This window comes from Passer domesticus, chromosome 4 (assembly GCF_036417665.1).
Source record: "Passer domesticus isolate bPasDom1 chromosome 4, bPasDom1.hap1, whole genome shotgun sequence".
NCBI lineage: Eukaryota > Metazoa > Chordata > Aves > Passeriformes > Passeridae > Passer > Passer domesticus.
The window spans coordinates 12,533,608-12,546,253 of NC_087477.1; the positions used below are offsets into that span (position 1 = coordinate 12,533,608).

Sequence of the window (12,646 nt, forward strand, 5' to 3'; positions counted from 1 at the left end):
TTTTTTCTTTCTCAGATAAAATTATTTTTCAGCTGTAAACAAAACCAGGGTTTTTTCTGGATAAAATAGTTTGAAGTTTGTTGGTTTATTTGTAAATGCCACTTTGAGCTGTGACTTTGGCCTGATCAGTGCCTTGCTGAGCCTCCAGCTCTGTGCTCCTGCATGGCCCCAGGTCCCTGTTTGTGTGACTGGATGTCAGCTTGGGCAAAGGCCCTGGCCTTGCATGGGGCTGAGGGCTGTGTGCCTTGTTTGGAGATAAAGGCTGGTAATGGGGAAGAGCTGTTACTGATTTTTGTGCTTGTTTATGGCAACAGGAAATGAAATATTCCTGGATGGCAGAAAGAGAAACATGGAACCAGAATGACCTGTCAATGGTGAGAAGGGTACTTGGATAAATGGTCCCAGCAGTGTCACCAGGAAAAAGAGGCTGTTTTTTAATTCAAGGAGCAAAATGGAAGCACTTGGTAAATTGATGAAAACATAGAGTATTATACTACTGCAAAAAGCAACACGGTGGAATAACATCCACAACACATCTTGAATGTTTTGCATAGTACAGGGAAGGAAAATTGCAGTCAGAAAAGTATCTAGAATCCAGATGTAGTGTGAGTTGGTTCATTATTAGTGAGAACCATAGGCAAGAACATATCTGTCACTTCTAAGAGGACATATTTTGATTCACGGGAGCTCTTAGTGTGAAGTCAATTGTGTGAATACAAATGGGGAAAGACTTTGAGTTAAAAGAGGGAAATCTATTAGAAACGTATATAAAAATGTGGGAAAGGGGAGGCAAAGTATATAAAGAACTCTAAAAATAATGAGAAGGTTATTTCCAGAAAAGCGTAGGATTGAATAAGAACTCCCAAAGACTTAGAATGAATGGATTGGTGAAGAGAACAGTCATGTTTTGGAGATGAAGAAACACAGGGCTAAAACCCAATTTGAAAAAGTAAAATGAAGTCGGATTTCACACAGACGATTGAAACATGTTTTCAAGTTGGCTTGGAGTCATTCTGATGACAGCCTGCTCCATGATTCTCAGCTTTCTGCCCCGAATGGTCGCTGATCTTCAAGGCCCAGGCCGTGTGTGAGGGGCCAGGCCCGGGGCCTTTGGGCTCTTTCGGCGGCAACTTTGGAAGCCTCAGGGCCCAGTGGCGCCATTTGGTTCAGGTTGGTTTGGCAGTTCGGTTTTATTGAGCCGAGCAAAAAGCTTTTCCCTTCCCTGGCTCGGAGGAGCTGCAGGACCGATCTTCCAGCTGCCTCGGGGGAACTGAGGCCGGAGCAGCGGCACCGGCGGGAGCGCAGCCCTGCTCCGGCCCCAGGCCTCGGGAGGACGAGCCGGGGAGGGAAAGCCCAGGGAAAGAGAGAGAGAAGAGAGGCTCCAGCACCACTGCTCTGCCTGCCGTGGCTGCCGGCAACAGGAGCTCGACGCCAGAGAGCCCTGCAGGTGTTGGCCTCGGGCTGGAGCTCCGCCAGGGAAGCGCCGCTTCCCTCAGAGCGAAAAGGGGAAGCTCCCTGGAAGCTCCATTTCCCTCAGAGCGAAAAGGGGAAGCTCCCTGGAAGCTCCATTTCCCTCAGAGCGAAAAGGGGAAGCTCCCTGTAAGCACCATTTCCCTCACGGTGAAAAGGGATGCTCCGTGGAAGCGCCACTTGCCTCAGAAGGAAAGCCAGCACACCACGAGCCAGTCAGGGAGATGTCTTTAATATCTGCTGCGTTCTCCGGCATTCTGTTGTTAATAAACTCTTGCGTTTGGGGTTTTTTCCCCACTTTTTAGTATTATTTTTCTATTGCTGGAGGGGAATTGTCGAAACTGTTTGGAGAAGAGCACTCAATGCAGAGTGTCCTCTCTTAGGTTTGTCTCAAAACTGAAACACAAGTATATTTTAATCTAGATAAAAGAAAAAGAGTAAAATTTGGGACATTGTCAAATAGAAAATTAGTAAATCATTCAGAGAGAACTGAATAGTCTTCAAAACTAAAATGCAGAGATTTATAAAATGAGGCAATATTTTCTTGATGCCAGGTAACAAGCATTTACATCGTGAGCTGAAGACATGATCTGGAGGAAATTATAGAGATGGAGGAGAATCACCTGTAAATACCCGAAGGTACACACCAAAACAGTGAGGAAAAGGCAGATGTGGTTGTAGAGCACATCCAGCAAGGTAATTCCAACAGAAAAATATTGATGCTATTGGAAAAGAATGATGGTATCTCGCGTGGGAAGCCATGTACAGTCTAAGTCCCCCCACACGGGAAGGATGGGACTGGAGAGATGCAGAGGGCCTAGGAGGGAATGGAAAAGGAGGAGCAGAACAGTGTTTGATAGGCTTGGACACAGGGGAGACAGACAGACAATATTATATATACATGTTAGAACTGCCTCAGAAATGTGGATACTAGAGGCAGGAGAACAAACACCCAGTTTTTCAGCAACTAAAACCAACAGCAATTTTACAACTAGTTATGTGTAAATCAACTCTGCAAATTAGAAGTGGGTTTCTAATCATTAAATGGGATGAAGTTTGCTGCAGTCCTCAAAGAAGAGCAGTGAAATAATTGCACAAATTGTCCAAGTCTGAGGTTTGCAGCAACTGAAAGATTATATATTTTGGTAAGTAATTGTCAATTTCTTCATTTAACGTCTCTCACTATATATTTAATCTTTTATGAGTAGTGACTCAAAAATTAAGCTTTTCATTGTCTGAGACTCATTTTTCAGCCCTGCAGTCAGACCTTTATTCTTTAAACTCTGTGATGAATCAGAGCTACTTTTCTGCTCTTGGATATCGTGAATACAAACATTCAGCATCAGGTTGTTTACAGTGAATAAACGTGCAGGAATTACCCGGTGGTTACAGTGTTTTAGGTATGACAGATCTATGGCTTGGTGTTCCTGGTTTATTATCTGTTTATTTTAAGACACTTAATTTAGTGCTGGGGGAGTAGACTCCTCCGAAGCAATAAACATCTGTTGCTGCTGTTAGCCTGAGCATTTGCAGCCCATAATGTTCTTATCCTCTCTGGCAGCTGAAGGTAAATAAGGGGACATCACTCAAGTGTCAGTGTGGGGGCACCCGGGTGAGGAGGGGGACAGTGTGGGACTACAGAATAAGGTCTGAATTCTCTTCCTGAAAACATTTTTTCCATGGAAGCTCACATGTAAATAATATTAAAATTGGAATTGAAATAACAATTTCAATGTTAAAAAAGTTGAAGTTAAAAAAAAAATTTCAAAATGCATATGTTAGTTTTGCATAAGTATATTTCTGAAAAAAACCTCAAGCAACCCTCCCAATAAACCAGGAGTGAATATTGCTGCCTTGGGTCAATACTTTCTAAACTGCAGTCAGGTTTTCACTCAGTTTAGGCTGTTCCCTTTCAGCCTTTAAGTTTGAAAGGATGGTGAGGGGTTATATATTTACATCTGGTAATTGGTATTCCATGGATAGGGAAGGTGGACTCGTTAGTGCTTCTCATTCTCACCATCCCCCCATCACATTTTACTGTAGGACCTTATTTTCAGGCACATTTGTAGCTTCCAAGTGCCTGTGACCTTCCTTCCTTCCCCTGCCACTGTCTCCTTTCAGATAACTTCTTCCTGCTATTGCAGCTGAAATTGCCATTTCTGAAACTGAATTAAGGAAAAATTCCTACTAGCCATGCTAATAAAACAACATGAGCATTTAATCTACATGATCTCATACTCTCTGCACAGTGGAGCAGAAGCTTGAGATCAGAGGAGCAATCTTTGCCTGGGATGAGTTCCTTCTGTCTCTGTGAAATTTGCCTATCAAGTCACCAGTCTCTGAAAAATCCCATTTTATGGACATTTACTAGAAACATGTGGATTGCGGTAGCTGCAGTCTCTGAAAATGCCCTGGGTACTAAATCTTCTCCAGATTTATGCAGCTTCTGAGTGAGCTGTTGCTGGTATCACCCCTCCCCTCCACAGCTCTTTTCCTGCAGGGATTGGGACCGCGGGGACCGTGGCCGACCTTGGCTGTTCCTGCTGCCCCCAGTTTTTGACTGCAAGATGAAACATTCAGGGTCTAATTTGGATAGCACTGGGTGCCTTTCTTTTTTATTTTTCTTCTGCAAAACATTTCTAGGGAAAGGAAGGGGGAGAACAAAAGTGCTTTCTGGCTTTATTATTATTTTTTTAAAGGAAATTTATTTTCCCTACCATTTTAATTGTAGTGTTGAACATTATAGAAGAGCTTGGAATGGCTAGGAGAGAAATGGTGCCCTTTCAGGAAATACAAGGCCTTTTGTTCAGCCCTATGTGTAGCCACAGAGTGAGAGCAGGTAATTAAACAGTGAATAAGTGCTCACTTAGCACCACGGGACACAGACATGAAAATACTCCTGCAGTCAGAGCACCTTCAGCATGCACCTCCTCACATTCCACAGCTATGACACCTTAATATGATGTTGTGCCATAACAAATGGGAAAATAACCTCCCTTTTCTGCCCATTCATTTTTCTTGTCTTCACCCAAATTATTAAAAAGAAAGTGATAAACACAGCAATTTCAGCATTCCATGAAACTGCAGTTTTTTCTTACTCCATCTCTCTTTGAGAGATATTTCTCAAATCCTGGTTTCTTTATACACATGGAAAGAATGCAAAGTATAAACCCTTCTGAATAATATGTTCTAAGCCATTCTGTCATCTCTGTTGTTCTCATCTGCTTGGATTTCAATTTGTCTTTTTCAAATGTCAAGTCCCAAAGTGAATCACATCAGTACTGCTGCTGTAGCCTGAGCATTGCTGAGCAGAGCAGAAGGATTATTGTGCTGGTTGAGACAAACTGTTATTGTTAATATAATCATGTGTAACATTTGTCCTTTTTTGTGTAAGCACCTTATATGTGAATTGCAAGCAGTTCATGATTTAACTTCTAATAACTGTGTGTTTGTAGGAGTGTTCCTTGGCCCACTTTTCTCATAAATATTTGCTTTGGGTTCAATAGTCACTAGCATTGCTGTCATCTTTTGGACTGTAAAAAAACAATCTATTTTAAAGAGTGCATATAAAATGTATTAGGCAATGGAAGGCTAAGACAAAATGACTCTGTGGCAGAGAATACGCAGGGAATATCACAGGGAATGTCACAGAATCACAAGGCTTTTTTTGTGGCAGCCCAGCAATCCAAAGGTATTTTTGCATGGTTGTTTAATGAATCTGAAGTATCTGGATTGTCATGGGGCGTACAGCCCGCCCTGAGTGCTGCATTTTCATCACCCTGACAGGCTGCACAGGGCTCAGGGCCTTTGCTGTTCCTTCAGGGGACAGGAATACACTGATGGTGACATTTGAAACAGAAGGGACACTAGCACTTTATGGTAGATTACAGAAATGTGCTACCAAGATGTCACAGCTACAGATACCCCGTCCCGAGTATTGAAATGGATGTGGGAATCAGTAGCTGAAATAAATCGAAACTACTACTCTAGGTCACTTTACCTTCTCACTGCCAAATATTCTGCCTTCTAATACATTAAGAAGGAATATAAGTTCTACAGATGCCATAGTTTCTCATCTGTTTTCTCTCCTGTGACGACTGACCACATCTTCTCAGAGGGAAAAAAAATGCTAGAGCTCTTCAAGTCCCTGGCACCTCTCAGAGCAGAGTAGTTTCTCCACAGATCAGAAAAAAAATGATCTTTTCTGAGACCCTCAGAGTTCAAAGTTGTAGATCAAGAGCATGTGCTTGGCAGAGGAAGGTAATAAGACAGTCAGTGCTCATATGTTAAAAATACCAGATCAGAAATATGAGGTAGCCACTCATTGACTGCTCCTAATGAAAAAAAGCCTAACTTGGAGGTTAATCATGTTGAAGAAACATGTTATCTAGAATGAAATGGAATTAGTGCATGGGTACAACTGTAAAGTATGTTGAGCAGCCCCAGTTCCCGCTGTGTGGCAATTCTGCAGTAGCTCCACTGTGGGCACAGTAATTTCCACACCAGGAATATTTTTGTATGGACTAAATGTGGCCACACAAGGGGGTAGTGGAGAAACAACTGCTAGACTTGAAATTCCCTCCCTGATTTATCCCACAGTGGCTTCCATCTGCAGACAATCTGGTCTCGTTCCTTATGGCTCATTGGTGCAAACTCCTGCAAGAGAAGTCAAGAGAAGAATGAGAGCAGGTTAAAATCTCAGAATGTGGATGATTTCTCTGAGAGCTGTGGGCCCTTAGCACCTGCAGGATTGAGCCTCAAGGCACTTGTTTTTCCTTCACATTCAGACAAGTCTTGAGTTCTTGAAAAATGGATGCTCAGGGTTCCTGCTGCTGTAAGTCTGTTAGGGAAAATGGCTGAAACATGAGGGAAGCTAAATATTACATGAAAGCATTAAGTAGTCCTAGCACTATCCAGCTTCCCTTGCTGTTCATTGCAAAAGTGGTGAAGTCAGCTTTGCCTGGCAGTTTTCAGCATTGTGGATTGAAGGGAAAGGTATCCACTAAATTCTCCACTGGGCCATTTTCTCTGGGTGAAATTCAGGATAATCATGTGGCAGAGGAAGAGAATCCTTGAGAGCAAAAGCTCTTCCTAGCAGTGTACTCAGCTTGATTCCAGTGCGGAAGAAAGTCCATGTGGACTGGGAAAATGGGCAAGGATGGGTGACTGGGGAGCTGGTTTTAGTTCAGTTGTACACAGACCTTCAGCATGGTGGAGTTTTGGCCTCTGCAACCACAAGAGAAGCCTGAAGAAGTCATGGAAAATCAGATGAACTATTCTGAAGTAGATGCAGAAAAATTCTAATTATTTATTGCAAATGCCCAGCCCCTGAATTCCTTGTGCCAGAGCCTGTGGTGAGTGATGAGAGAGTCACCACTGCAGTAGGAGAAGGGCTAATGCATTTCCATCTGAACTGATTGCAGAGTTACTGTACACAAAAGCCCAAATTAAGGTTTTACAGTTTTAGGTGTGGTGTGCCCAGTCAAAATTCTGCCACATGATTACAGTGACAAGTAAAATTTTATGATAAAGGGGAAAAAAAAGGAGATATCTTTGAAATTGATCTATTTTGATATGAAGGTGAATATCCTGATTTTGGTTGTGTTAATCATTTAAACCTATTTTTGATGGAAATCCATGTAAAGTCAATACCCACTCAATGGCACTTAGGAGGTTCTGAGTCTGGTGATATGTTTTTAAATGCAAATATCATGGAGTAGACTGTAAAATACAAATACATTTTCTGTCACTAAAGCTGAAGTTGCGCATAGTGACAATCCGAGTTACAAATCATGAGGTTTTGGGGTTTGTTTTTTTTTTTTTTTTTTTGGTTATGATTTTAATAAATCTTTCACCATTACATTCTGTGTATTTTGAGTAGGGATTATAAAGAAATAGGAGAATGTTATAAAGTAGAAATTGATAAAAGGCTTCTTTGTTGTTTGGGGCCTTTGGAACAGAACCAATCTCTGTGAAAGCTTTATTGATTACACAGAGAGAAGTCCATTTTAAACACTTTCATAGCCCTGTGTTGCCTGAGGAAGCAAAATCCGTTACACTCAGATTATGAACTTTTTGTTTATGAACTCAGCTGTCTTAGTGGGCAGCTGGAAGAAAGCAGCATTATTATTTCTTGTGTCTATAAAGCAGAGTTACCAAAAAGCCCATATTTTCCCCTTGTGTCTGCCCCTGCTGTTCTCAGCCGTCCGTAGTGTGAGGTGCTCTGCCACACGCTGCAGCTGCAGCTGGAATGGCCCTGGAATGGTCCCTGGAATGGCTCTCCAGCTCAGGGAGCTTCTCTGGAGCCCCCACACCTCCAGTGGGCAGGGTCTGGGCTGCACTCCCTGATCAGTGTTTGTGGAATTGCCCTGCTTGCTCCAGGCTTTTTCCAGGCTCCGGGTTGTTGTGCTGCGTTAGGAGAAGGACTCGGATCTATCCGTGGGTAAATAAGCTGTGGGATAAGCTGCCCAAACAACTCTCACTCATCGGGGTGATAATGCTGCTCTGCACGAGGATCTCCACCGCTGTGAATCCAAGGAAAGGTCTGAGCCAGAAAGATGAGAGAGGAAAAGTGATTGCTTTTCTTTGCCTTTCCTTAAAAGGGGTGAATTCAGGCTGCAGTGGAGGAGTCTGGGTTTGGAAGGTGCAGGAAATCTCCCCTCCTGGGGCAAGAGCAGAAGCTGCTGGAGGCCTGGGAAAGAGGAGGGCTCTGCCAGCTGGGCTCGGCAGCGGCTCTGGAGCTCGGGGCTGTCCTCGGCTCTCTCTGGGGCGCTGAGACTGCAGCCAGCGGAGCCGGACTGGCTCCTGGAGAGCAGGAAAAGGCAGTTTGCTGTGTGCCATGTTTCTTCTGGCCTCCAGTGATGGGGTGACGTTTGGCATCTCACTGTGGGTGAAATGATGTGACCTGCTTGGTCTAGCACCAGGTCTCTTATCATTTTGGGCTCATAGCATAAATCCAGCTGAAATTGGTACCTATGAGTGCTTTAAGTCTCAGGAACTGTGAGGTTGATTAAATTGACTCAGAACCAGCATCTTCAAACACTTTTGCCTGTTCCCTCCATTCCCCCAAAGCTCAAAGCATGCAGAGAAAAGGGTAAAAATGATAAAATGCCTTAGTTCCATCTAGATCTTTTCTTGGAGCTTACAGTTCTTTTCCCTCTGACTGACCCTTATTTCTGACTGTGAGAAACAGACTGTGCTGTTCACAGCATGTTTTCTCTCACCTCTTGTGATACCTTGCCAGCCTGACAAGTTTTAATGACTCCTTGAAATTTGATTTTTATCTTTTTCAGCAACAAAATAGAAAAGGATGTGAGAAAGATTTCGTACTGGTAATATCCAAAGTTAGAGCCTGCTCATTTGGCCAATAGTACCAGGTAGCTGCACTTCCACCATTGATTTATGTCTCATGGAAGATGTGGATAAACACAGAAACACTGGGAAAATGCCTCAAAGCACTCACAGTTCTCTTTTACTCAGCTTCTCTTTTCAATATAGTTCTGAATGAAGGCTTTAGCAGAAGAGTTCTGGCAGACTGTCAGGCATTCAAGAGATTAAACTTCTTTCTTAGGCTGAACATTGTAGGAGAGCTTTGCTGGAAAATTAGAAAATAATGCAATGAAATGGTAGAATTCTTACAGAATTAACAGCTCCCTATGTTTAAGATCTAGGCATACCAGCTGTAATTTCTGTTAGCCGTGGTCTTGCATGGTTTTATGTTTTTAGTTTTACAGAGGTACATTTAAAAGAGAAAACATTTAAAACTTTCCAAAACCAGCGTGTGAGGATTCTGCAGCACTTGGCTCTGTACAAGCCCCAGTCAAAATTAGTCAGAATGTTTGCTCTTGATGTGAGCAATAAGGGTTGGCAAAAATTCCTGCAAGTGTAGCAAAAGGTGTGATTGGATGAGTGGGAACTGTTTTTTCCTGAAAATGGCTTTGTTTTGATAAGTTTTTTACCAGCAGAGACTCAGTAATGAATATGCACTGGTACCTGAAAGCAGTTTAGAAGAAATCCAGATCCTCCATAGCAGGCAATATGGGAGTCACTGATCTTTGGGGAAAGATCAGTCCTGATTTCAGTGAATGAGGCTTTTCAAGTATTAAAAAATACATATGTATAATTCTGTCTCACCAAATGGGTGTTTGTGTTTGGTTTCTGCTGCAAGAGTGTTTGGTGAAACTGTTAATTTCATTAAGGCATGTTTCTTTAAAGGTGTTTTACTCCAGTTTAGAACTTCTGGAGTGCTTTATAGCAGCTGAAACTGCTCTGTGATTAAATAAGGCCTCTAAATAAATGGTTGTGATCTTTAAACAAATTACCTTGATTCGAGGTTTCTGTCTGACGGCACCTGATGTGTCTGTGTTGTCTAAAACTGTGCTGCCTGAAAGGAGGGACAGTATTGACAAGCTTTAAATGGGTCTGCTTGGTGTTACTGAATTTTAAATAAAAAAGAATTCTTTAAAGTAGACATGGGAAAGGAAGATTATATTGGTGAAAAATGGTGTGGGTAATTTACAAATACGTCTTCTAATAGCAGCCAGACATTTTCAGTGCAAACCAGACTTAGCAGGCTAGGTTAGTCAAATTTAATTAATTTGCCTTCATGTATCTTTTGGCATATTGTTAATCTTCTTCTGAGGTTTACACAGCTTTAACAACCAGACCAGAAGCACAGCTCTGTGAGCAGATTTGAACACCAGGTGTGTGTTGAGAGGGAGTTAGAATGGCTCAAATTCATTCTCTGAGAGCCTTTCCTGCTTCCCCTGTGTTTATGGACAGGGAAAGCAATTTTGGGGGAAAAAAAAGCATTTCCCTTCCTTGAAAAGTGGGAAGGGAGATATTGGCCTGGAATATCAGAAATGGGCAGGAGGGGGTTTTACCTGGACATTCTGCTCCTCGTACCTCAGTCACCTCACCTGATGTGGTGCCACCACCTGCATCAGTGACAAGGTTCTGCCCCAGAGGTGTGGGGCAGCACAGAACAGGGCATTGCCCAGAGCCCCTCTGTGCAGCAGAGCTGCCTTTTCTGAGCAGGTGTCCAGGTGGAACTTGGGTGATGGAAGAACCACTGTCCTGAAGGGTTTCTGTCCTTTCTTTTTTCAGGAAATGCTCTGAGTTTATTAGTTTCAGATAGTGTTTTTTGTTCTATTTCTAATATTAAGACTCCAGGTTAGAGTTTGGTTTAGTAAGTGAGCAATGGCTTGTGTGCTGTGATTAAAAAAAATCCCACCAAGTTCAAGAGATGAAGAGCAGCCATGTAAGTAAGGTAAAAGGAAAAATTGAGTTTCCATTTCTCTCTGCAAGTTTACTTAGCTTTTTGTCTGGGAAGACTTTTGATATATCGTAGCCCTGGAACTGTAAAAATAAATCTTAATTTTACATATTTTATCAGCAATGTGGGGTAAAGGCTTGCTTGCCCCTCTCACCCATCATATCTCCTCTCTAAATAATTATCAACACAGAGTAGTCTGGATCTTCCAAGTAAGTGTTAAGTTTCTGTAGCCATGCCAATTTATGCAAAAAATAACTTCAAAAATTAAGTACTTGCCTCATTAATCTGCTCTTCTGGAAATAGACCATTATCAATTATAAATAAAATACTTTAAATACAGCTTAATTAGTTCCATTTGTGGAGCATTAGATAAATATGGTTCTGTTATAATAAAAATAATGCTAAAATAGCCATAATCTATATAGCTGGATAAGCTAAATGTTTCAGCTTCCCTTTTAAATGGGCACCTTTTATGCCTCATCTCTGATCCCTTTGAGGTTGGACTTCACTCAGCATCTTTATTCATAGCATCATTTCCTTACTCTGTCCTTGTTTACTGCAGGAATTCATGAGGACACTGGTGTCTTCAAGACATCTTAATCCCATACACTTTATTACCATTTCAAAAGGTCTTCCTCAGAGTCACAGGCAACATCATCTCTGGGAGAAAAATCTGATTTTTTGTATTAAGTTTGTTGTTTGCTCTGCTTGGAAACGTAACAGCTTTCCTCTGAACCAACAGTCTGGTTTCGAAATTTCAACTGTAGTGCTTCATTTAGAGCATCACAAATGAACTCCCTGGATTAGAGGAGTCAGAATTGACATCCTTGTGCAAAACTCTGGACAAAGGGATTGCAGGTGCTGTGGGTGTGAAGAGGGAGAAGGTGCTCAGGCACAGGCTGAGCCTAATGAGGCACCTCAGTGCAAACTGGAGGGGGAATGAGACAGGCTCTGCCAGGAAGAGTTAACAGAACAGCCAGGCCACAGGCAGGATAAGAAGCAAAGGTGAGCTGAGAGAAGTCAGGCTAGCAGCAGAATGAAAAGAAGTATAAATAAGGTAGGAAAATGTTAGGAGGACTGATGGTCAGAGGGTGTGGAAGCCTAGAGATGGGTCAGAGCCTGGAAAGGAGAAGTCCCTGCAGACTGCCAAGAGGAATTTCTGTGAACAGCTGGGTTTGGGCTGCTGTGGAGGGGAAGGGGCCTTGGGCAGTTTCTGTGAACAGTGAGCTCTCAGGTGAGAGGGAGAACAGAGATATTTGGGATAGTTGGTCTGTGGGGAGGGTGGAGCCTGGGCACCACTCCCTGCATCCAGACAGGCCAGGGAAATGACACAGGGGCAGCAGGGGGGTGCAGACTGGAGGAGAGAAGCTGATCGTGGTGTGCCAGCTCATCTGCACGTTCAGTTCCAGCCCAAACAGAACAAGGACTGCACAGCCAGGTTCCAAAATGTGCCTGGGGAGTGCAGAGGTGGGGGAAATTCACCAGTTGGCTTGGGTGTCTGGGAATCACTGCCATTGTCAGCTGCACTTCTACACTTAAGGGAAGGTGATGCATGGAATTTGATGATTTTAGAGCAGCAGTTTGAGGCTTTAAATGGTTGGGTCCGGGTCCTGTAATCCATGGACACACATTTTATGTGTTATGAATAAAGTAAATGCATTTAATGGTGAAAGTCGAAGGAATGGCTAGGATGACATGCCAATATTTCTGTATGAAACAGGTTTTTGTCTTTGAAATTAATATCTGAGATACTGTGAAAATGATGTTTTTTCTTGTTGCTTCTTAGTGATAGGTGCTTTTTTTTAATGGAGGTTTCAGATATCAAACTGGATTTATGGAGAACTGTTCTCCTTCATTATGTGGATTTTTTAATGAAGGTTCTAGGTGGTAAGAAGTCTGTCA

The 12,646-nt window shown here is 42.6% G+C and overlaps 1 long non-coding RNA gene across 5 annotated transcripts in view; it reads left to right on the top strand.

The window, feature by feature from the left end:
• Positions 1–238: 238 nt before the first annotated feature.
• LOC135298474 (uncharacterized) overlaps positions 239–12,646 on the top strand; it is a 46,308-nt gene continuing 33,900 nt past the window's right edge. For 4 of the 5 annotated variants that reach the window (XR_010360463.1, XR_010360466.1, XR_010360467.1 and 1 more), the window contains exons 1-2: positions 239–464; positions 2,025–2,166. This is a non-coding gene — a long non-coding RNA (uncharacterized LOC135298474). Of the gene's footprint in view, positions 465–1,106; positions 1,171–2,024; positions 2,167–12,646 lie in introns of those variants that run through there. The other variant, XR_010360464.1, reaches the window with a different exon arrangement.